A 22,955-nucleotide genomic window follows, 5' to 3' on the forward strand; every position below is an offset into this window, starting at 1 on the left:
GTTTCTACTAGAATATTAAAACTTTCTTCTCTACGTGTTCTATTTTCGTAGACTTTTAATATTTTAAACTCTTTCCCTAAACATTCATCATTTTGCTTCGTTAAACATTCAATAAAACGGTCGTTACCTATTTTTTCAGTTAGCCCAACTACTTTGAAAATCTTGTTTATTTCATTTTTTCCATTAGTTCTTTCAGCTTCTTATTCAGTTCCTATAGTTTCCTTTGATTTTTGATTCACTTGCTCACATGTGTCTTTATTTTTGCACTCCAGAATTATACCTCCTCTATTAATTTCTTTTACAGTCTTAACAAGGCCAGCGGTAGGTTCAATTACTTTTTTTAGTGCTTCCTTGGTTTCCCTTACTTTTTTGTTTTTGTTTATTGGTTTGATGACAAATTTATTTTCATTTATTTTGGCTGCCTTGCATAAGTCATTTGAACACACTATTACTATCATTTGGCCGCATATTTTGTACGTTTTCACCACATTTTTTGAGTTCACTAGAAATCTCATTTATAATATCATTTTTCATAGCATTAATTTTAACTCCAATGTTATGTTCCAAGAACGTGTTAAAATCAGAAACAATGCTTGTTTTTATTTGAGAACATTTGTTGCTGATTAACTGCTCAACAATCAGCTTCACATCTGAAGCCTTCAGGTTCGATTGTTCACATTTATTAATCAAGTGCTTAATCTCAATAAATTTTGTGTTTGTATCTGATAACGTGCATTGGTTGGAGAACCATTTCAAACTAATGTTTTCAGATATAATTTTAATCATGATAAAAACATAACAAGGTAAAACCATTGAGAGGCAGTCTGCCGTTTGCCAACATAATAATTTTAAAATCAAAACTCAAACTCACACACACATTCTCATTTTCAATCTCAAACAAGAACAATTGTGAACAATTTAATTTTTTTATTTTCAATTTTATATGATTTTAAAATGTTGGCAAACGTCAGAAAAAAATCATGGCCGACGAAATGAGAGAATGAATTTACCTTGTAATGTTTTTATCATGATTTTAATTTCGTTTCGTTTGATGTTGCTGCATTTTAAACAAAAATTATAGCCCCACCCACCAGAGCATGTTATTATATCATCTAATTGAAGCAATATAACAGTACATTCCTTGCATTCTAAATTGCTTAGGTATATTAAAACCCCGCCTGTATGTCTGCTATGCGAATTGCATCTAACAATATTGTATGTATCTATTTGTAATTCTTGGTTTGCTATATCTTCAGTTACACAAGTCTCTGACAGCAATATTAGATGTGGCACACAAGTTTAGATTACTCTTTCCAATTCACCCTTATTTGCTGTAATACTGTTTATATTTAAATAAATACTACTCAGTTCATCTAACGTTCGTTGCTAGACTCTGGTTTTATTTTTTGCATGGGCATATTTTTTAAATGCTGGACAGTCCAAGCTAAATGCATAATGGTTGACACTTCCGTCAATCACCTTTTTCTGTACCAGTTCACAGCAGTTTACGCACCGTATGATCTCAGAATTGCAATCCTTCACATCATGGTTACCCGCGCATTTACTACATGCTTTTTTATTAGTGCATTCGCTCGATTTATGCTTGTAACCCAGGCATTTAAAACATCTCATAACATTAATATGTCCGAATACCATGCAAGTGTCCCATTGAATGTTTAACCTTTTTCGCTTAAGAACATTTTCACAGGTTAATGCGTCTGTTTCTACTAGAATATTAAAACTTTCTTCTCTACGTGTTCTATTTTCGTAGACTTTTAATATTTTAAACTCTTTCCCTAAACATTCATCATTTTGCTTCGTTAAACATTCAATAAAACGGTCGTTACCTATTTTTTCAGTTAGCCCAACTACTTTGAAAATCTTGTTTATTTCATTTTTTCCATTAGTTCTTTCAGCTTCTTATTCAGTTCCTATAGTTTCCTTTGATTTTTGATTCACTTGCTCACATGTGTCTTTATTTTTGCACTCCAGAATTATACCTCCTCTATTAATTTCTTTTACAGTCTTAACAAGGCCAGCGGTAGGTTCAATTACTTTTTTTAGTGCTTCCTTGGTTTCCCTTACTTTTTTGTTTTTGTTTATTGGTTTGATGACAATTTTATTTTCATTTATTTTGGCTGCCTTGCATAAGTNTTCCTTGGTTTCCCTTACTTTTTTGTTTTTGTTTATTGGTTTGATGACAAATTTATTTTCATTTATTTTGGCTGCCTTGCATAAGTCATTTGAACATCACTATTACTATCATTTGGCCGCATATTTTGTACGTTTTCACCACATTTTTTGAGTTCACTAGAAATCTCATTTATAATATCATTTTTCATAGCATTAATTTTAACTCCAATGTTATGTTCCAAGAACGTGTTAAAATCAGAAACAATGCTTGTTTTTATTTGAGAACATTTGTTGCTGATTAACTGCTCAACAATCAGCTTCACATCTGAAGCCTTCAGGTTCGATTGTTCACATTTATTAATCAAGTGCTTAATCTCAATAAATTTTGTGTTTGTATCTGATAACGTGCATTGGTTGGAGAACCATTTCAAACTAATGTTTTCAGATATAATTTTAATCATGATAAAAACATAACAAGGTAAAACCATTGAGAGGCAGTCTGCCGTTTGCCAACATAATAATTTTAAAATCAAAACTCAAACTCACACACACATTCTCATTTTCAATCTCAAACAAGAACAATTGTGTACAATTTAATTTTTTTATTTTCAATTTTATATGATTTTAAAATGTTGGCAAACGTCAGAAAAAAATCATGGCCGACGAAATGAGAGAATGAATTTACCTTGTAATGTTTTTATCATGATTTTAATTTCGTTTCGTTTGATGTTGCTGCATTTTAAACAAAAATTATAGCCCCACCCACCAGAGCATGTTATTATATCATCTAATTGAAGCAATATAACAGTACATTCCTTGCATTCTACCGTCGGCATTTCGCCACTATGACTGCGGCAATATGCCCACACTCAACGTATTGCACGTATATACACTAATTATAGTAAATAACTTTTTAATAAAAAATACAAAACTTTCTGCTATGAGAAATTGCTACTGTAGGCTAGCTATAAATACAGAAGTGGTGGCAGCTGCTTCAGCCGATCAGCTGTTTCAGTTCCAGTTATTTACGTCAGATGATTTGCATAGGGGAATCAAGTGCAAATAGTCTGGCATAGGATAGAAGCACAAAAAGGAAAAACAATAACAGAGCAGCTATGGAGGTTAATCATGAACCAAAAAGACAAGATCACGCGGGCAGGAGAGTAGCCCGTTAGAATCGCATTAAGGAAAAAAGTTTAACGATTTTGACATTAGCCGTTTGTTTACACTTCTTCGTTGTGGCTTTTTACTGCAATTTTCTTCATTTTCGCTTGTGACAACGTGTGTACACATAAGATAAAGAATAATTTAACACAACGGCATGATTTTTAGAAGAATTTGCATAATAATAATGATTTTTCGTGCGTTCAACAATTTCGCGGTTTTCTCCGTTCTCTTCGTTGTTTGCTTCCTACAACAAAGATGGCGTCGAGATTTCGGCAGCTAGAAAATAACTTTTTTCGTTCTTTCCTTCCCGCGAGATCTTGTGTCTTTCGTTCATGGAGGTTAATCCTGTACTATGGATTTGGCGGCTCAAGTGCTCTTTTGCGGAGGTGTCCAAGCTTCCACAGTGGCAGCGACAATTCAGCCTGGAGGTTTGTTTGCTAGAATACACCTTATTTGATGTCGCAACTGCACCACTTCACTTCTGGCAAATAAGCTTTTACTTATTGTTTTTGCTATCACAATTATTTATGCAAAACGTTTCGAATAACAATTAGTGAAATATTATACATCTGTTTCATTTACTTTCGTTCCCGTTGGTAATGACAGCCTATGGCGATCAAATTAAAAAAAAAATTACTAAAATTAAAACGTTGATACTGAACGTTGTAAGCATTGTCAAGGGTTGAAACTCGTTTCCAGTGGGTTTCTGGGGCTGCTGATTACGAATCTGTTGTCAGATTTTCAAAATTCAAAAATAACAATATTCTGATTTAGCGTTTATGAATTTCCAAGAAGAGTGTTTTTATGAACCGCTGTTGATGCTGTTTTTTAACTTTTTTCAAAGATTGGTATAAGAAAACCTTGAATAACTGAACCTAAGGTATTTTCTCACCCTTTCTATTTCTGTGCTAATAAGCTCATTCAAAGGATGAAAGAGAACGGTAGGATGAACGAACATCACTCAAAGTTTAGTTAAGATGGGTTGGTATTTGAAAAAACAAAATTTGGGACACGAATGACTTTTTTTCCGCGTAAATAAAAATATTGGGAAAATACCTTTCTACGAAGATCCAATAAGTCTAAAACAGAATAGTTTTGGCCCAGTTATTTAAGTTTTTCGTAAATCAATCTTTGAAAAAAGTAAAAACAGCATCAAAAATTTCATTATTACGATTCCGCTGAAAATATATTTAAATATTTTTATACAGATTTTTTAAGACTAATCTGTTTTGTCATCTGAGGAGACTTTTTTCAAAAAGTTCTTAAAAAACTTATTTTTATTCATAAAAAACTCCATTTTTGGAGGTATTTTCAAATCGGTCCAGCTCGCTTAAAGCTTAATATTTTTCCGAAATATTTTGGTGGACATCTTAAAATATAATAGGTTTTGTAATCCCGGCGGAAAACCCGCAACTTTTTTTTGTTGATGCAGTCTAATGTAAATATGTATTAGGATGTCCGTCGGAAATGCTTTTTTTCGAAATTTAGAGACCCTACCCCCTAATTTTATTCGTTTTTATGAGAAATATTATTGCATATATTGATTTAGGTCATAAAATACGATTTTGTATATTTATGAGTTTTTGAATGACAATTTTTGATTTGATTTCAAAGATCAAATATAATCTGAGAATATGATATATAGGCCTTTACAATGGTAAATCATAATCTATTGTCCCACTTGGTTTTATGGAATTTTTTATCGGGTAAAATAATTCAAAATTTATATGTACAATTGCTCTTTAGCAAAAAAGCGGTTTTATCAAAAATTTTAGGAAAATGGGAGTGGCACCACCATGATATATTTGTATCTCAAAAACTTATTGACCGATCTCGACCAAATTTGGTATTCAAATTGTGCTTAGCCTCCTTAAGTTCTGCCTTGAATATTTTTGAAATCGGATGAAACTATACTATTTATATATATATATATATATATATATTTATATATATATTTACATATTTATATATATATTTATATATATCAATTTTGAATGAATATTGATGAATTCCTTAGCCACACTGCGCAAAAAATCTGAAAGTCCGGCACATACACAATATAAATTCAAGACTGTATTTAAGAAAAGTCGCCTAACTTCGAAAATTTTTTGCGATCGCAATAAGTGAGCTATCAGTTTATTTAAAAATAGATTTAATTTTAGACAGTACTACATATTTTGAAATTATGGAAATTATCGATGGTCAAAATTTAAAAAATTAAGAGAAATATGCTTTTTTTATTTTACCCGATAAAAGATCTCAACAAGCCAAGTCCAACAATAGATTATTATATACCATTTATCCGATTATATTCGATCTTTGAAATCGAATTAAAATTAGTCAATCAAAAACTCATAAAACTACAAAATCGTATTTTTTACCTAAATCGACAGGTCGCGACCTCTAAATGACCTTTAAAATATTTATAATAATAGGCAATAATATTTTTCATACAAACGAATAAAATTAGGCGTAGGGTCTGGAAATTTGTATACATAAAATACATCAAGACATTTTTTGTTAACGGCGTCAGATCTGCACCGATTATTCGATTTTCAAAACTGAGGTTCAAAATTAAAGGTTTTGGCCTCTAAACAAGGTTTGACTTTTTTGAAAAGGGTTGCCACGCTTTTATAATTATTAAACATGCACGGTTCGTTGTATTAAAAAAAATGAGGTATCAGATGAAAGGACTGGGCCTCTAGATGTGCAAGACGGTTTCATTTCTTTGAATAGGGTTGCCACTTGCTTAAAAAATCATAAGACTTACACCGTTCGCGCAATTTTATAAAATGATATGATGTGCCATATAAAAGGGCTTGGTCTATAGATCTGCAAGCAAAAATGTCTTAATTTTTTTGAAAAGGATTGCCACCTGTTCCAGTCATTTTTTTTTGTGCAGAGCAACAGATTTACACCGTTCTTTCGATTTTTAAATGAGATGCCAAATGAAAGGGATTAACTTAGGACGTGCTTTGGGTTACATTTTTTTAAGGTTTGCAACGTAATTATACATCTATTGTTTGAAATGTGATACTCAGTAAAATAACGACAGTTGATGTTTTCCAAGACGTTGGAAAAGCACCTTTCTTTAAGCTGTCGTTGACTATCTGCACGTAGAAGAGTCCTAAATAAGTTACTGAATCTCTTATGACTCATTCAGATAAAAGTTTTTTTCCTCCAATTCTATTTTTGAAAGAACCAGCAATTTTAATTACTTCACTTTCTTGAAATTTAAAATTATATGCGAAATTCGGAAGTATAGAAAATTCTTTATCGATAATTTCAATATTTGAAGACATCTCTGTGATACCGTCTACTAAGTAGTCATTTAATGCTTGTGCAATATCATTTTCGGTTGTGTAAACATTGTTATGTATTACAACTTTATTTATGGTATTTGCTTCCTTTGACATACTTATGCAATTTTTAAGATGTTTCCACATTTCCTTACTATCTCCAATGTTAGTGGTTATCTTACGCTCCATGTATTTGACCTTTTATACTTTCACCAAGCGTTTATATTTATACTTAATACCATTGTAGTCGTTCCAATTCCCTGTTTATAAAGCAATATTATAAATGATTGCTCTGGCGATAAAAAGAGCTTTGCCGAAAAATGCTCTTTTCTTTGTCCGTGAAAAATATACTTAAGTTGTTTTGTCTAATGCCCACAGATATGTGCATACATACACTTGAAAAGCAAATTAAAAATGCTTTCCCTGTCGGAAAATCAACTACTTTTTCAATTTAATAAGCACCTAATTTTTTTATTTACAAGTAGTTGGTTTTCTATCTTTTTTCTTGTAAGCAAAATAATTTTGCTGTCTGAAGGATAAAAATCAGAACAAATGATCTCAAACAAAACATTTATATCTAAGTGTTTTCACAAAGTGAAGTTGTTTTGTAATAACTATATTGTTTTGTAATAGTTGATTCTTTTGTTTGTTTAATTATTTCTTCTTAAAGTTAAAACTTCTCAAATAAAACCAAATATTGGATTCTGCTTTAAAATTTGAGCTCCTTTTTATTTCTTTTTTGTCAGTTATACTCGTAAATTACATTCGTATATATGGTAATTGTATTTACATATGTAAATTATTTATACATGTATATTAGCGTGGGCTGAAAATCCGTTTTTTAGAATTTTGATTGGTAATAGCAAAAATATGGTTCATTATGCTCTAAAAACAAATTGTGTGAAAGATAATAATTTTTGGTCAATATCCTAGGCTCGTACAAGTCCATCAAAGTTCAAGTACTAAAGAAATTTTTTTCTAAGCTAACTTCGATTCTCTACAAAAAAAAGGTCCATATACCAAATTTTGTAGGACTAATACTTTTGAAGATTATTGCAATTTTAGTCAAAAACTTATTACTTAATTTATTTATTAATTTTAATTTTTTTAACCATATTGAACTTCGATGGACTTGGGCAAGCCTAGGATATTGACCGAAAAATTCAAAATTTCACCGAGATTTTTTTAAAGCACAATTAACCATATTTTTGCTATTACCAATCAAAATTCTAAAAAAGCGGACGCACCGTGTATACCGCCTATAACATCAAAAGTAAATCACGAAAATTTTGTTAAGAATTACAGTGCACACTTTCTTCTTTTGTGTCTAGTAGTTTTTTTAAGATTGGTCCAAAAAAATCATAATAAAGAAAGAAGCCTAAGCAGGTATTTAAAGCACAGAGAATGTTAAAATTAATGCGGAAGCTCCGCGGTTGCGAATGCGAAAGCGAATATTCGCAACAACCCTGGTATGCAGCTCTAAAGAAAACGGTCAAGAAAAAATTGCCATTATTTCGTGTGTGTGTCCAAGATATTTTGACATCTGAGCCTCACTGTTTCCTCAAGAAATAATGGAACGGGCATATATTTCTGTTGCAAACCTGGGTTGCCTTGTGCTCCTTTTTCACAAACCTTTAGAAAACCATAGTAGAAAGCGTAGGAAATTTCTTAAGATCTGCGTACTACCTTAAGGATATTTGACTCAAGAAAATTTCTTAGCTATTTCTTGTACGTCATTTTAAATGGAGTTTTTGCTTTTCTTGAGAGCTGCATACTAGCCTTTAAGTTTGAAGTTTCTAGATCATCGGAAAGTCGGTTAAAAATGTATTGTAAGCTTTCATTACACACAGGTGAAACATAATAAAAAGGAATTGAAGAGCCGGACATTCCTCTGTTGCATTTCTTTCAAAGTAATTTATTTCCAAACACTTTTTCAACTGGTAAATTTTAAAGATTTTCAACTTTGGATGATTTAGTACTTTAAAAGCATTTCATTTGCACTTTTTATAAACTACAAGTGGTTGAAACTCTTGTTTTTTTTTCTGAAAGCAACTGACTTTATTAGCACGACGATGTCCTAGGATTAAGTCCATTCTCTCACCCTACATGTGATTTCAACTACCTTTAAATGCATTTGGCTTAAAGAACTTCAAAATCGGTGGCCGAAATGAAATAAAATTAATTAAAAGGTCGGCGATCGCATGCTACATTTGTTTCAAAGCAATTTATTTCCAACTACTTTTTNTTTTTTTTATTTTCTTGACATAATAAAGTGCAGGTAAAGAGGTGGTTTTTGCATATAATTACTCTGGTATTATTGGGGAACATTCTCTTAATAACATACCTGTCTTAGGTAGTTAGAATGGGCCTAGTGCCCTAAAATATGCTCTCGAAAAGAGACTAGTAAAATTAAAACGTTGATACTGAACGATTTACGCGTTGTCATGGGTTAGAACTTGTTACCAGGGGTTTCCTGGGGTTGCTTATTAGGAATCTGAAGTCAGTTTTTCAAAATTCAAAATGACGGATCCAAAACCTAATATTAAAAATGCAATACTTAAGCCTAATAGGTCTATTTGTAAGGGAATTCATTTATATACATACATTTAAAATTTCACTGACAAAAGTAAATGGCATAAGGATCTTAGCGAGGATAGAGATAGAACACATTAGTTATATTGAAACAGTTTTACAGTATGCAAATAATTTTCTTTTAAACTCAGTTATGTTTTTACATTGGGTAATACTATTAGGTAATTCATTTTAGACTCTTATAATAGAGATTACTCTTATAAGAGTCACATTTAAACATGGGTAAGTTAAAGTCGTTTTTACGGGTGTTTTTGTTATGTACATCATTGCCATACTTTATTCTACCTTTTAAATATTCTGGCAGGTTACCATCTATAATGTTTTTAACGAATTTCACAGTGTAATAGAAGTGTTGTTGCTTAACACATAACCAATTTAGGGCCGTCAACATATCTCTGTTTGGGGTGTCATAACGTTTTCTAAGCATAAATCTCATTGCTCGGTTATGTTGCTTTTGCAATTTATAAATCGGGCTTTCATAAATTATGAATAATATAGTTGAGCAATAATTTAGTAGGGGTTCTATTATAGCTCTGTATACCATTATTTTATACTTTCTCTTCAAGAATTTACACGTGCGTCGCATGAAGTATAACTTCGTTGCTACTTTGCTGACAGTATAATGATCATTAAAGTTCAACTTTTCGTCGATTTTTATACCCAAATATTTAAGGCATTGCACTCTGTCTAATGTTTTCTGGTTTATATTTAATTATATCATTAAATCATTATTATTTAGACCTCTTCTAGATATAACCATAAATTTGGTTTTGTTCATGTTTAATTTGAGTTTATTTAAGCATATATATTTCATCCAGGTAGTTTTGAAGCTTTGACACAATATCATTTACATTTTCCCCACTTGTCGTTATTAATGTATCATCGGCAAAGATATTGATATCACTATATTTAATGCTGTGTGAAATATCATTAATATAAATATTAACTAAAATAGGTGCTAACACTGAACCTTGTAATAGCCCAATCATTACTTTTCTTTCGTCTGATACCGATGATCCAATCGCTGTTTTTTGCATACGATTCTTTATAAAACTTTCAAACCAATTCAGTTCGATACCCTTTCCTATATTGGACAACTATCTCAATAGTAGGTTTTGATCTATTGCCTCGAAGGCACGTTTCAAATCTAAGAAAACAGTAATTATGTGTTTGTTTTTGCTCAGTTCTTCTTTCCAGTGAGTAATTACCAAATTCAAGGCAGTTTAACATGAGTGCTTCTTGCGAAATCCAGACTGTTGTGGTATTAATATGTCATTAGATTCGAGGTATTGTACTAATTGGTTTTTTTACTACACATTCAAGTATTTTTTCATCATTTTGTAGTGTGTTTATTGGTCCCATCTCATCAGCTTTAATGGTATTTTTAACCTTTTCTCTTGGAACGACAGTTGATGTTTTCCAAGAAGTTGGAAAAGCACCTTTCTTTAAGCTGTCGTTGACTATCTGCACGTAGAAGTGTCCTAAATAAGTTACTGCATCTCTTATGACTCATTTAGATAAATTCAATTCAATTCCAATTCTATTTTTGAAAGAACCAGCAATTTTAATTACTTCACTTTCTTGAAATTTAAAATAATATGCGAAATTCGGAAGTATAGAAAATGCTTTGTCGATAATTTCAATATTTGAAGGATCTCTGTGATACCGTCTACAAAGTAGTCATTTAATGCTTGTGCAATATCATTTTCGGTTGTGTAAACATTGTTATGTAGTACAACTTTATTTATGGTATTTGCTTCCTTTAACATACTTATGCAATTTTTAAGATGTTACCACATTTCCTTACTATCTCCAATGTTAGTGGTTATCTTACGCTCCATGTATTTGACCTTTTTGACTTTCACCAAGCGTTTATATTTATACTTAATACCATTGTAGTCGTTCCAATTCCCTGTTTATAAAGCAATATTATAAAGATTGTACTTATATTTATTAAGGTATGATAACTCACTATCATACTATTTGTTCATGAGCTTAACACTTATTTCCTTCGTACACGTTAGAGAACTCATTGCATGAGACAAAATATCTGTTAAGAATTTGGCATTTTCATCGACATTCAACCTAGAAAATTCACTATATTTGTACTGCCTTAAAATGTGAACTAGATTTTCACTAGAATAATTTTCCCACGATACTATAGCTTTTTTCATTCTCATTTTGAAGGTGTTTCTATGTTTACTTTAAAATATATTGTTTCATGATCAGAGATCAGACGCATTGCCATTCTTTTGCAAGAAATATTGTTACTATTTGTAAATAGCAGGTCTATCATTGTTTGAGCATCTTCTGTTTTTCTGGTGTAGACGTCTATTTTTTGACCCCTTGAAAAATACTGAAATAACTCTAGTAGCTGTTTGCTGTAGGTTGTTGTTTTAAATAGATTAGTATTGAAATCCCAAATAATTACAGTGTTCTCATCTGAGTAGTTGCTATTCATAAATTCGCTAAGATAAGGAATAAAATCCGCATCACTAGAGTTTGGTGAATTAACTGATAAAAGTAAAAACCAAATATTTTTATCACGTGAGTAATTAATTTTTGTTTTATATTTAATATAATTGCTTAGGTATATTAAAACCCCGCCTGTATGTCTGCTATGCGAATTGCATCTAACAATATTGTATGTATCTATTTGTAATTCTTGGTTTGCTATATCTTCAGTTACACAAGTCTCTGACAGCAATATTAGATGTGGCACACAAGTTTAGATTACTCTTTCCAATTCACCCTTATTTGCTGTAATACTGTTTATATTTAAATAAATACTACTCAGTTCATCTAACGTTCGTTGCTAGACTCTGGTTTTATTTTTTGCATGGGCATATTTTTTAAATGCTGGACAGTCCAAGCTAAATGCATAATGGTTGACACTTCCGTCAATCACCTTTTTCTGTACCAGTTCACAGCAGTTTACGCACCGTATGATCTCAGAATTGCAATCCTTCACATCATGGTTACCCGCGCATTTACTACATGCTTGTTTCATTGCATTCGCTCGATTTATGCTTGTAACCCAGGCATTTAAAACATCTCATAACATTAATATGTTCGAATACCATGCAAGTGTCCCATTCAATGTTTAACCTTTTTCGCTTAAGAACATTTTCACAGGTTAATACGTCTGTTTCTACTAGAATATTAAAACTTTCTTCTCTACGTGTTCCATTTTCGTAGACTTTTAATATTTTAAACTCTTTCCATAACCTTCATCATTTTGCTTCGTTAAACATTCAATAATGCGGTCGTTACCTAATTTTTCAGTTAGCCCAACTACTTTTAAAATCTTGCTTATTTCATTTTTTCCATTAGTTCTTTCAGCTTCGTATTCAGTTGCTATAGTTTCCTTTAATTTTTGATGCACTTGCTCACATGTGTCTTTATTTTTGCACTCCAGAATTATACCTCCTCTATTAATTTCTTTTACAGTCTTAACAAGGCCAGCGGTAGGTTCAATTACTTTTTTTAGTGCTTCCTTGGTTTCCTTTACTTTTTTGTTTTTGTTTATTGGTTTGATGACAGTTTTATTTTCATTTATGTTGGCTGCCTGTGCATAAGATATTTGCACATCACTATTACTATCATTTGGCCGCATATTTTGTACGTTTTCACCACATTTTTTGAATTCACTAGATATCTCATTTATAATATCATTTTTCATAGCATTAATTTTAACTCCAATGTTATGTTCGAAGAACGTGTTAAAATCAGAAACAATGCTTGTTTTTATTTGAGAACATTTGTTCCTGANAAGAACGTGTTAAAATCAGAAACAATGCTTGTTTTTATTTGAGAATATTTGTTGCTGATTAACTGCTCAACAATCAGCTTCACATCTGAAGTCTTCAGCTTCGATTGTTCACATTTATTAATCAAGTGCTTAATCTCAATAAATTTTGTGTTTGTATCTGATAACGTGCAAATTAATGTTTTCAGATATAATTTTAATTTCGTTTCGTTTGATGTTGCTGCATTTTAAACAAAAATTATAGTCCCACCCACCAGAGCGTGTTATTATATCATCTAATTCAAGCAATTTAACAGANGCCCACACTCAACATATGGCAATAATATACACTAATTATAGTAAATAACTTTTTAATAAAAAATACAAAACTTTCTGCTATGAGAAATTGCTACTGTAGGCTAGCTATAAATACAGAAGTGGTGGCAGCTGTTTCAGCCGATCAGCTGTTTCAGTTCCAGTTGTTTACGTCAGATGATTTGCATAGGGGAATCAAGTGCAAATAGTCTGGCATAGGATAGAAGAACAAAAATTAAAAACAAAGAGCAGCTATGGAGGTTAATCCTGTACTATGGATTTGGCGTCTCAAGTGCTCTTTTGCGGAGGTGTCCAATGCAATTCTGCTGCTAATTGTGTTCTTTGATTTCTATGTACCAGCAAATAGCAGCCAAGCTTGCTATTGCTTGCTTGCTAACACAGCTTCCGTAGTTGCAGCGACAATTCAGCCTGGAGGTTTGTTTGCTAGAATACACCTTATTTGATGTCGCAACTGCACCACTTCACTTCTGGCAAATAAGCTTTTACTTATTGTTTTTGCTATCACAATTATTTATGCAAAACGTTTCGAATAACAATTAGTGAAATATTATACATCTGTTTCATTTACTTTCGTTCCCGTTGGTAATGACAGCCTATGGCGATCAAATAAAAAAAAAATTACTAAAATTAAAACGTTGATGCTGAACGTTTTAAGCATTGTCAAGGGTTGAAACTCGTTTCCGGTGGGTTTCTGGGGTTGCTGATTACGAATCTTTTGTCAGATTTTCAAAATTCAAAAATAACAATATTCTGATGTAGCGTTTATGAATTTCCAAGAAGAGTGTTTTTATGAACCACTCCAATATACATATGTACATTAGACTTCATCACCTCCAAAAATGGAGCTTTTTATGAATATAAATAGTTTCTTAAAGATGTTTTTTTGAAAAATCTCCTCAAATGACAAAACGATTTAAGCTTAAAAAATTTACATAGAAATATTAAAAAAAAATATAAAAAAATGTTGAACGGAATCGTAATAACGAAATTTTTGATGCTGTTTTTTAACTTTTTTCAAAGATTGGTATAAGAAAACCTTGAATAACTGAACCTAAGCTCTTCCGATTTAGACTTGTGAGGTATCATTGGAAAGGTATTTTCTCACCCTTTCTATTTCTGTGCTAATAAGCTCATTCAAAGGATGAAAGAGAACGGTAGGATGAACGAACATCACTCAAAGTTTAGTTTAGATGGGTTGGTATTTGAAAAAACAAAATTTGGGACACGAATGACTTTTTTTCCGAGTAAATAAAAATATTGGGAAAATACCTTTCTACGAAGATCCAATAAGTCTAAAACAGAATAGTTTTGGCCCAGTTATTTAAGTTTTTCGTAAATCAATCTTTGAAAAAAAATAAAAAAACAGCATCAAAGATTTCATTATTACGATTCCGCTGAAAATATCTTTAAATACAGTTTTTTTAAGACTAATCTGTTTTGTCATCTGAGGAGACTTTTTTCAAAAAGTTCTTTAAAAAATTAATTTTATTCATAAAAAACTCCATTTTTGGAGGTATTTTCAAATCGGTCCAGCTCGCTTAAAGCTTAATATTTTTCCGAAATATTTTGGTGGACATCTTAGAATATAATCGGTTTTGTAATCCTTGCGGAAAACCCGCAACTTTTTTTTTGTTGATGCAGTCCAATATACATATGTATTAGGATGCCCTTCGAAAATGCTTTTTTTTCGAAATTTCAAGACCCTACCCCTAATTTTATTCGATTTTATGAGAAATATTATTGCATATATTGATTTAGATCATAAAATACGATTTTGTATATTTATGAGTTTTTGAATGACAATTTTTGATTTGATTTCAAAGATCGAATATAATCTGAGATTATGATATATAGGCCTTTACAATGGTATATAATAATCTATTGTCCGACTTGGTTTTATGGGATTTTTTATCGGGTAAAATAATTCAAAATTTATATCTACAATTGCTCTTTAGCAAAAAAGCGGTTTTATCAAAAATTTTAGGAAAATGGAAGTGGCACCACCCACTTATATGATATATTTGTATCTCAAAAACTTATTGACCGATCTCGACCAAATTTGGTATACAAATTGTTCTTAGCCTCCTTAAGTTCTGCCTTGAACATTTTTGAAATCGGACGAAACTATACTATTTATATATATATATATATATTTATATATTTATATATATCAATTTTGAATAAATATTGATGAATTCCTTAGCCACACTGCGCAAAAAATCTGAAAGTCCGGTACATACACAATATAAATTCAAGACTGTATTTAAGAAAAGTCGCCTAACTTCGACATTTTTTTGAGTTCGCAATAAGTGAGCTACNTCTATTCCTCTGTCGCTCCGGTACTTTAGTTCCCGTTCGGAGAGATAGCACCTAATTATTCTGATAATGTAATTCGGGGCCTCCATTTTGATTAGGGTTTCCATTATGTGCTGCCAGCTCGCAGTGTTAAATGCGTTTTTCACATCTAGCGTTATAACAGCACAGTATTCATTTTTGCCTCCATGCCACCTTTTCCCTTANCTATCAGTTTATTTAAAAATAGATTTAATTTTAGACAGTACTACATATTTTGAAATTATGGAAATTATCGATGGTCAAAATTTAAAAAATTAAGAGAAATATGCTTTTTTTTACANAGTGTGTCCAATAGGCATATGGGCCGATAGGACGCGGGTTCCCCAGATTGCTTATTTCCCTTTGGTATTAGGACTAGGTTTTGGACCTTCCATCTTTTCGGGAAAATGCCCTCATGAAGACAAGTCTGAAACACATTTACAAATAAATCTGGCCTCATTTTAATTGCAGCTTTTAAAGCCTTGTTGGATATTCCGTCTGGCCCAGGGGCTTTTACGTCTGGGANTTTTTACACGATAAAAGATCTCAACAAGCCAAGTCCAACAATAGATTATTATATACCATTTATCCGATTATATTCGATCTGTGAAATCGAACTAAAATTAGTCATTCAAAAACTCAAAAATCTACAAAATCGTATANACTTCTTCCCTTTGTGGAAATAGAGTCGTTATTATATCACGCAGCCTTTCTGGGCACGTGATACTCGGTGCTTTCTTGCCCTTAGTTTTTGCCATTACTACTCTATAGGCCGTGTCCCACGGGTTTACATCCGATTCTTCGCATATTTTCTTAAAGCTTTCACGTTTTNTTCAAAACTGAGGTTCAAAATTAAAGGTTTTGGCCTCTAAATGTACAACAAGGTTTGACTTTTTTGAAAAGGGTTGCCACGCTTTTATAATTATAAAACCTGCACGGTTCTTTGTATTAAAAAAAATGAGGTGTCAGATGAGAGGACTTTTTTTTTTCTTTGATGACGCCCGTGAAGAGGGAACTCTCATGAGTACTACTATACCGGAATAGTAGTATGCACGANCGCAGCCTTTCTGGGCACGTGATACTCGGTGCTTTCTTGCCCTTAGTTTTTGCCATTACTACTCTATAGGCCGTGTCCCACGGGTTTACATCCGATTCTTCGCATATTTTCTTAAAGCTTTCACGTTTTCTTACTTTTATGGCGTTTTTTAAGCTCTTCCTCGCCGTTCTTAGAGATTGTAGGTTTTCGTTGAAATCTGGCCTCCCTCAGCTACGCTGCATTCTGCGTCTAGCACTCAGACACTGACGTCTAAGTATNTAGTATGCACGACTTGCAGCCTCACAGCTACACCTGCGTACTAAAACCTCTCCACTAACCACTCTCCCCGCGGCACTGCCATTTAAGGTATTACCTCTCGGGGCTGATTGACTAGCAGGCTCGCTACGTTATTTAACCGGTTCTAGCTTGTTNTTTTTATATCGTTATTCCACAAATAGCATGGGGAATTTTGTTTCCTCACCACTCTTCGAGGCATAGCAGCATCACAGGCGCATGCGAGGTTACGAACCAGGTGGGCAACCTCGCTCTCTACCGAGCCAGCTTTGTGTTGGAACTCTTCCATCAACATACTGTCTTTCCATTTTGGGCCTGTCAGATTTGGCATCTGTTTGGGTCGCCTCAGAGTTATATCCATTATTATTGCCTGGTGGTCACTGTGGGTATACTCCTCACTAACTCTCCAATTACTTTTTGGGCCAAGGTGTCACTCGCCAGCGTTATGTCAATAATTGACCCAGTTCCCATTTTGCGGAAGGTGTATGTGGACCCGCTGTTTACTTTTGATATGCCGAGTTGGGCAAAAGTTCCAAGCAGCAGCTCGCCTCTTTTATTTGTTAGTCTGCTACCCCAATCTGTTGCCCACGCATTGAAGTCACCGGCGATAATTAGCAGGGATTTCCCGTTTGCTTCTTCAGCAATGCTACGCAGCATAAGGGTATACTCTTCTTTTGTAAGGCTAGGTCTTGCACAACAACTAAAAATGCTAATTCCGTTTACCTCAGCTCGAACGAAGCATTCACCCATGCTGTGCTTTCCTTGAAATGCGAGTCCACCACAGAGCCATATAACTGCACCCTGTTTACTATCGCAAACCCACGCACAGTCATCTTTACACCTATGTATAAGGTTCGCTTATAATCGCCATGTCTGCCTGAAGATCCCTTACTGTTTGTGATAGTAGATCTTGTGCTGCTTCACAGTGATTGAGGTTTATTTGGACTATTCTCATTTTTTCCTGTTTATAAGAGCTTTCTTAAAAACTGGGCATCTATAACTGCCTGTAATATGGTCTATGTTCTCTCTCTTTTCCGCTCTACACAGAATACACTGTGGATTTTTTTTACAATCTTTAGCGAAGTGCCCCTCAGTGCCACACTTTCTGCACTGATTCGACCGGTCAAATGTGCTACCGCAGTTACGGGACATGTGGCCATACTGAAGGCATTTAAAGCATTTTTTCAGCTGGACCCTTTCGCGGATGCGACAGTTAACCCATCCTACCTTTACTTGCCCAAGCTGTATAAGTTTCTTTGCTTTTGGAGCAGGTAAGCTAATAGTAGCTGTTTGAGTGCCAGCATAAGCAGGGCGCAGACCAGTTATACCTGAACTCTCCATACCTTCAAGACCAGGCAATGATTTAATAGCATTGTATACCTCTTCTTTGGTTGTAACCTCATCGATGTCTTTACATTCTACCAGGATTCGGTGAGTAAATGTCTTTACCGAAGCATCGTCCCCTAGGGTAGCACTCACAAGGGCCTTTAATTCCGCCGACTTTGGGCATGATTTCGCGAGTTCGATAAGAAGATCGCCTTTCTGGGTGCGTCGTATTTTGCATACGGTATCCCCCCTTAAGACTGGGCCCCTAGATGTGCAAGACTGTTTCATTTCTTTGAATAGGGTTGCCACTTGCTTAAAAAATCATAAGACTTACACCGTTCGCGCATATAAAAGTGCTTGGTCTATAGATCTGCAAGGGAAAATGTCTTAATTTTTTTGAAAAGGATTGCCACCTGCTCTAGTCATTTTTTTTATTTGCAGAGCACCAGATTTACACCGTTCTCTCGATTTTTAAATGAGATGCCAAATGAAAGGGATTAACTTAGGACGTGCTTTGGGTTACATTTTTTTTAAGGTTTGCAACGTAACTATACATCTATTGTTTGAAATATGATACTCAGTAAAACAACGACAGTTGATGTTTTCCAAGAAGTTGGAAAAGCACCTTTCTTTAAGTTGTCGTTGACTATCTGCACGTAGAAGAGTCCTAAATAAGTTACTGCATCTCTTATGACTCATTCAGATAAAAGTTTTTTTCCTCCAATTCTTCTTTTGAAAGAACCAGCATTTTTAATTACTTCATCAGTTTAACTTTCTTGAAATTTAAAATTATATGCGAAATTCGGAAGTATAGAAAATTCTTTATCGATAATTTCAATATTTGAAGAGATCTCTGCGATACCGTCTACAAAGTAGTCATTTAATGCTTGTGCAATATCATTTTCGGTTGTGTAAACATTGTTATGTATTACAACTTTATTTATGGTATTTGCTTCCTTTGACATACTTATACAATTTTTAAGATGTTTCCACATTTCCTTACTATCTCCAATGTTAGTGGTTATCTTACGCTCCATGTATTTGACCTTTTTAACTTTCACCAAGCGTTTATATTTATACTTAATACCATTGTAGTCGTTCCAATTCCCTGTTTATTAAAGCAATATTATAAACATTGTACTTATATTTATTAAGGTAAGATAACTCACTACCATACTATTTGTTCATGAGCTTAACACTTATTTCCTTCGTACACGTTAGAGAACTCATTGCATGAGACAAAATATCTGTTAAGAATTTGGCTTTTTCATCAACATTCAACCTAGAAAATTCGCTATAATTGTACTGCCTTAAAATGTGAACTAGATTTTCACTGGAATAATTTTCCCACGATACTATAGATTTTTCATTCTCATTTTGAAGGTGTTTCTATGTTTACTTTAAAATATATTGTTTCATGATCAGAGATCTGATGCATTGTCATTCTTTTGCAAGAAATAGAAGTCTATTTTTTTACCCCTTGAAAAAGATTGAAATAACTCTAGTAGCTGTTTGCTGTAGGTTATTGTTTTAAATAGATTAGTATTGAAATCCCCAATAATTTCAGTGTTCTCATCTGAGTAGTTGCTATTCATAACTTCGGTAAGATAAGGAATAAAATCCGCATCACTAGAGTTTGGTGAATGATATATTACACCTACTTGATATTTAGGAGTAATATTTCCAATTTCTAAAAGTAAAAACCAAATATTTTTATCACGTAAGTAATTAATTTTAGTTCTGTATTTAATAGAATTGCTTAGGTATATTAAAAGCCCGCCTGTATGTCTGCTATGCGAATTGCATCTAACAATATTGTATGTATCTATATCTTAACCCAGGCATTTAAAACATCTCTTAACATTAATATGTTCGAATACCATGCAAGTGTCCCATTCAATGTTTCACCTTTTTCACTTAAGAACATTTTCACAGGTTAATGCGTCTGTTTCTACTAGAATATTAAAACTTTCTTCTCTACGTGTTCTATTTTCGTAGACTTTTAATATTTTAAACTCTTTCCCTAAACATTCATCATTTTGCTTCGTTAAACATTCAATAATGCGGTACCTAATTTTTCAGTTAGCCCAACTACTTTGAAAATCTTGTTTATTTCATTTTTTCCATTAGTTTTTTTAGCTTCGTATTCAGTTCCTATAGTTTCCTTTAATTTTTGATGCACTTGCTCACATGTGTCTTTATTTTTGCACTCCAGAATTATACCTCCTCTATTAATTTCTTTTACAGTCTTAACAAGGCCAGCGGTAGGTTCAATTACTTTTTTTAGTGCTTCCTTGGTTTCCTTTACTTTTTTGTTTTTGTTTATTGGTTTGATGACAGTTTTATTTTCATTTATGTTGGCTGCCTGTGCATAAGATATTTGCACATCACTATTGCTATCATTTGGCCGCATATTTTGTACGTTTTCACCACATTTTTTGAGTTCACTAGAAATCTCATTTATAATATCATTTCTCATAGCATTAATTTTAACTCCAATGTTATGTTCGAAGAACGTGTTAAAATCAGAAACAATGCTTGTTTTTATTTGAGAACATTTGTTGCTGATTAACTGCTCAACAATCAGCTTCACATCTGAAGCCTTCAGGTTCGATTGTTCACATTTATTAATCAAGTGCTTAATCTCAATAAATTTTGTATTTGTATCTGATAACGTGCATTGGTTGGAGAACCATTTCAAACTAATGTTTTCAAATATAATTTTAATTTCGTTTCGTTTGATGTTGCTGCATTTTAAACAAATATTATAGCCCCACCCACCAGAGCATGTTATTATATTATCTAATTGAAGCAATTTAAGAGTACATTTCTTGCATTCTACCGTCGGTATTTCGCCACTATGACTGCGGCAATATGCCCACACTCAACATATGGCAATAATATACACTAATTATAGTAAATAACTTTTTAATAAAAAATACAAAACTTTCTGCTATGAGAAATTGCTACTGTAGGCTAGCTATAAATACAGAAGTGGTGGCAGCTGTTTCAGCCGATCAGCTGTTTCAGTTCCAGTTGTTTACGTCAGATGATTTGCATAGGGGAATCAAGTGCAAATAGTCTGGCATAGGATAGAAGCACAAAAATTAAAAACAAAGAGCAGCTATGGAGGTTAATCCTGTACTATGGATTTGGCGTCTCAAGTGCTCTTTTGCGGAGGTGTCCAATGCAATTCTGCTGCTAATTGTGTTCTTTGATTTCTATGTACCAGCAAATAGCAGCCAAGCTTGCTATTGCTTGCTTGCTAACACAGCTTCCGTAGTTGCAGCGACAATTCAGCCTGGAGGTTTGTTTGCTAGAATACACCTTATTTGATGTCGCAACTGCACCACTTCACTTCTGGCAAATAAGCTTTTACTTATTGTTTTTGCTATCACAATTATTTATGCAAAACGTTTCGAATAACAATTAAAAATAAATAATAAGGGCGCGAGTGAAATATTATACATCTGTTTCATTTACTTTCGTTCCCGTTGGTAATGACAGCCTATGGCCATTGTGGAAGAATACAAGTGAGATATCTTAGGGTTGACAGATAGTTGACAGGGTGTTCAATATGGCGATGACAGTGTGAACAATATGGCAGCCAATATGGCATACAACACCGAATGGCCCGAAGTAGCCAAACTACGACCCGAATGAAACGCTTCGTGAAAATCCAGGGTTGCGAAGTGGTATTTTGTTGGAAAATATAAAAGCCAGGATTTTGTGCAGCGCCGAATTTTAACAAAAGAGGGTTTTGTGTTCTCAAGATGAACAGAAAAGGGTTGCTGTGCTGTTTCGTTTTAAGCTTAGTTTAATCTTATGGTATCTAATTAAATATTAAAAGAAGACAAAAATTAAAGCAAAAATTTAAAATATATGTACATATCTGAAAATTTTAAATAAAATATATATTTTCACGAGAGACAAATTAAATATAATGGGTTAACTTTAGGGGAAATATACTTATCAGATTGGGTCAGATAGCGCTTTTACGTTATAAATAAAAATAATTCCTACTTAAATTTTATATAATTTTGGTAACGTATTTCTAAGCTGACCCTGAGATCTGTGAAATAATACATATTTATGTGCATATATTGTGTTGATTATGCTCTAAATCGCTAAATAATTCTTGCAGCAATCAGCACCATTGGAAAGTGAAGTGACAATAGGCTGGTTTTCTTTATACAGCCCGTTTTAAATTCGTATTATTGTTATAATAAATTACAATTATTGTTTGTTTCCATTTCGGTCAACCGCGCAAATTATTTATTAAAAAAATGTCGTTTAAAAATAGCAATTTTGTTTACTTTTGAATAAGACTTTATCGAGTGCGCTATAAAGACAGGGGTATAAATGCTGTGAAGAAATATATGTTGAGTCCAATCGGTTTTTTGCTAATCCGGTTTTTGTGTAGGTATAAACAAGGTATATTAAAAAAATAAATCTCCATGAAAAAATATCGTTATTTTCGTATTTAAAATTAATCGGAATTTTATGGGGGGTTATAAAAACTCGTTTTAATTGAAACTTTGTTTTTTCGGCTATATTTGTTATTATTTATTGGCCCAGATGCAAATATTGAATGAACTAACATATTTTAAATATTTACGGAACTACCATTTGTATGCAACCCTGCCTATCCTGTATTCAAGTAGATGTAATTCGAAAAATTTAAACGGAT

At 32.9% G+C, this 22,955-nt stretch overlaps 1 long non-coding RNA gene across 2 annotated transcripts; it reads left to right on the forward strand.

Annotated features, from left to right (window-relative positions):
* The first annotated feature begins 3,176 nt into the window (after positions 1-3,176).
* LOC108370442 (uncharacterized) lies at positions 3,177-13,814 on the forward strand. 2 transcript variants are annotated; one of them, XR_001848633.1, is made up of 3 exons: positions 3,177-3,254; positions 3,639-3,686; positions 13,563-13,814. It is a non-coding gene; the product is annotated as an uncharacterized LOC108370442 (long non-coding RNA). The 2 variants fall into 2 exon arrangements; XR_001848634.1 differs by lacking the exon at positions 3,639-3,686 and having other exon boundaries at positions 3,187-3,254; positions 13,515-13,814.
* The last annotated feature ends 9,141 nt before the right edge of the window (positions 13,815-22,955 follow it).

Source organism: Rhagoletis zephyria, unplaced genomic scaffold (genome assembly GCF_001687245.7).
Source record: "Rhagoletis zephyria isolate East Lansing unplaced genomic scaffold, Rhagoletis_zephyria_1.1 Rzeph_scaffold_04231, whole genome shotgun sequence".
Lineage (NCBI taxonomy): Eukaryota > Metazoa > Arthropoda > Insecta > Diptera > Tephritidae > Rhagoletis > Rhagoletis zephyria.